Raw genomic sequence first — 3,763 nt, 5'->3', positions numbered from 1 at the left:
CACGGACTCGATCCCGGCCCCACCTGTGTGGAGTTTGCATGTTCTCCCCGTGCCTGCGTGGGTTTCCTCCGGGCACTCCAGTTTCCTCCCACATCCCAAAAACATGCAACATTAATTGGACATTCTAAATTGCCCCTAGGTGTGATTGTGAGTGCGGCTGTTTGTCTCCAAGTGCCCTGCGATTGGCTGCCAACCAGTTTAGGGTGTACCCCGCCTCCTGCCCGTTGACAGCTGGGATAGGCTCCAGCACTGCCGCGACCCTCGTGAGGATAAGCAGGTAAGAATATGGATGCATGGATATATTTTCATATTGTGCTGACATTATGAGCAGCAATTGCTTACTCATATTAGGTGTTCATAGTTGCGACTCACAAATCATCATTGGGGCAAATCCCTCAATTCCCTCTACCATAAAGGAAAAAAATGTTGTAGCATCAGGACCACTGCTGGCATTGTCACTTGTCGCTTTTTGAATCATCACAGGAGAAGTCAGAAGGGTCACTAAAAAATGTGACAAAGACATGAAGTTAGCAACACTGGGGACACAGGTTGTTGCTGTTGCTCACATGTAGTCCACACACAGGCATATTAAAATAGAAGAACTGCATATGTTGTGGTTTATTGGGCTTACGGCCATGCTACCCTGAGAACGCCCGATCTCGTCAGATCTCGGAAGCTTGGCGGGTTTGGCCCTGGTTATTACTTGGATGGGAGACCGCCTGGGAATACTTGGTGCTGTAAGCTTCTCTTCCCTGCTAAATGCAGAGCTGTTGCGTCGGGAAGGGCATCCGGCATAAAACTGCCAAACAAATATGTGGTCATCTGAGATGACACGCTGTGGCGTACTCTAATGGGACAAGCCGAAAGGAAAAGAAGAAGATATTTTGTGGTTTATTTGACTAGATAAAGACTTTGCAAGGCAGGTCAGAGATTCCGGATGTGGCACGTGGGCCATACCTTGTCCAGGTCTGCTTTAAGGTCTACTCAAAATAATCAAAATCATGTCAAAAAGTCAATTTGGCTGCTAAGTAAAAAAAAAAAAACATGTTCATATTGTTGATGAATGTAGACATCATGAGTAAGTCTTTTCATTTGTACATAATGAATCCTTCATTCAAGATTAGTTTCAGCATTGATTATATTGCTTTTTACCCAGCCTTCAGCCTGTGGCATGTACAATGCAGCAAACAAACATCCAAAATCCATCAAATATACTTTCAAAACTGCACATGAGAAATAAGAATGTCAAAGCCTCTCCTAATCTTTCTGGATGAAAGATGCAGTTTGCTTTGACAGTTGTTGGTGAGAGTTAATGAATTACATGTCAACATTACAATAGGATTCATACAGAGACGGACGTGATAATAAATATAATCTTTCTGAGAGAATTCTGGTGTAATGCCAATCAATGAATTGCTTTGGACTTCAAGTAGCTTCGACAAAAGAAAAGACAGCTCATCACGGCTCTCTGCACCTGATTCGATGTACTGGCTTGTAATTGACGCAGTTAACCATAGGAGACAGCAGGATAGGTCTAAAGGTACAAAAACAAATAAATTTTTCTCGACCTCAAGCTTATCATGTTGGTCCCTGTTTGGTTGTTGCCCAAGCAGCATTTTCAACAGAGCTGGACATATGCCTTTTCATTTAAAAGAGATGAAAAACATGAATAGAATTCTTTTTCGTGACAGGTAAGACCATTTCCGTCTTACCCCAACTGAATATCAAGGTAGTGGTACATACTTTACAACTGCTTTCTAGTTAACCTAATATTTAGAATGTTAAATTATCCAATTGAAAAACACTTATTATTTATGTACTTATTACTTACTTTTTTTTATCCTATAAAAAAACCATTGTGAAATGGTGTTTAGTGTATTTCTCTTTTGACATTTATACATCAGCGGAACACAATCTGATCGCTGCTGTGTTGTAAACATGCGATCAATGTCAGTAACACCACAAAAATGATAAGATCAGGCACTTCTGACCAGAAAATTTTTAGAACATTTTGTTCCCACACCGCCCATTTTGGATTGGCGACTCTACTGTTTGGTAGTCTTGTGGTGTACTACCATTTATAGAAGGGGTCATCAACCTTTCTGAGACTGAGGGCTACTTGTGGGGGGTTACTTGGCCTGTTTGTGGCAAACCTCCAAAATAGTAAAACTCCTTATACTTGGATTCGAACCACAGTGCTAAGAACTGTGAGGGTGACTCTCTGACCAGTCGTCCACCGTGTCTCTTCAGCAAGGTTAGTTTAGTAAAAACCTACAAAGTCATCATGGTGTTAACAGCCAATCAAGACACCATACATACATTGGTTATGGAGATTTTTAGATAGTTGATATCAAACTGTGTTCTGCTTGTCAGATTACCTGTCACTCCTGATGCCTTAGTCCTCAGAAAGCCAATAGTGAGAAAAGTGTGAATAATGATAATGTGCACAATATGACTGACGTGGCCTCTGCTATTTGCTAGAGATTGCTTTGCTAACTGTCATATTTGCAGCTGTATGACAAGGTGGGAGACTCGGATGGCCATTTATAATAGAAGGGAGTGCACTTCAAAGATGGCATGGTCTCTATAACTGTTGACTCAGCCTGTCAATTCGACCTTTTTGGCATCTGGCTGATGCACAGGTGGCATTGAGCTTATGTGAAATGGACAATCTAAAAGGCTTCGTAGCAGGTCATATTCCTTCACATGGGTTTGTTCTCTCAGAATGTCACCTACTTAATTATTTGCATACATAAAAAAAATCCAAGACATGTCTGTCATAGCCAGCAATCTTTTTAGTGTTACATCTTTTGGATATGTATGCAGGCATTCATATAGAATATAAGAGAATGAATATCAGAATACCCACACTCATTTGCATTTAATTGTGTGTGGGTGCATGCGCAGATGAATGTGCTGTATGTTGGTAATGCACACTTCATCAGAAAGTGTTGGGAGCTGCAGTACATTAAAAATCTGAAATTGAATTTATCTGACGGCACAGCGGAGCATCTGGTAATATCATTGGGCTCATTGTTCTGAGAACTTGGGTTCAAATCCTGGGCTGCCTGTGTGGAGTTTGCATGTTCTCCCCGTGTCTGGGAGGGTTTTCTCCGGCCACTCCAGTTTCCTCCCACATCCCAAAAACATGTATTAAGTGGAGACTCTAAATTCCCCTGAGCTGGGATTGTGGGGGCAACTTTCGTCCGTCTCAGTGTGCCCTGCGATAGGATGGCAACCAGTCCAGGGTGTACCCTGCCTCCTGGCTGATGATAGCTGGGATATAGGCTTCACCGCTCCCGCTACCTTTGTGAGGATAAACTGCTCGGAAAATGGATGGGTGGATAGTGGCAGTCTGTTAATAATTGTCATAACCAGAACTCTGGTGTGGACCCAAATGCATGACTCGGTAGACAGGGAGATAGTTAAAGGAAGGTAGTTATTCGTTCCAAGGTCGTAAGCCAGAGAGTCAGTCGGAGAAAGCAGCAGTATCAAGAGCGTCAAGCTTACGGGGTTGGTCAGAGGACAGGCGGAGTTGGGTACACAGGGGTTCAGGATCAGGAACAAGGAACTGCGGGAACGAGGCATGGATAGCAAGAATCTGGCAAAGCCAGACCGTCCACTGGGTCCTATATATAGTAAGTTTCTTTCGGCTTGTCCCTTTCGGGGTCGCCACAGCGTGTCATCTCAGATGAACGCACATATGTTTGGCACAATTTTTACGCCGGATGCCCTTCCTGACACAACCCTTCTCAGGGAGTGG

The 3,763-nt window shown here is 43.2% G+C and overlaps 1 pseudogene; it reads left to right on the top strand.

Moving 5' to 3' along the window:
* The first annotated feature begins 625 nt into the window (after positions 1-625).
* On the top strand, positions 626-744 carry LOC133500100 (5S ribosomal RNA; annotated as a pseudogene).
* The last annotated feature ends 3,019 nt before the right edge of the window (positions 745-3,763 follow it).

The sequence above is a fragment of the Syngnathoides biaculeatus genome, chromosome 4 (genome assembly GCF_019802595.1).
Source record: "Syngnathoides biaculeatus isolate LvHL_M chromosome 4, ASM1980259v1, whole genome shotgun sequence".
Taxonomy (NCBI): Eukaryota; Metazoa; Chordata; class Actinopteri; order Syngnathiformes; family Syngnathidae; genus Syngnathoides; species Syngnathoides biaculeatus.
The sequence above is the reverse complement of the archived record's forward strand: the minus strand, read 5'-3'. Positions and strand labels throughout refer to the sequence as shown.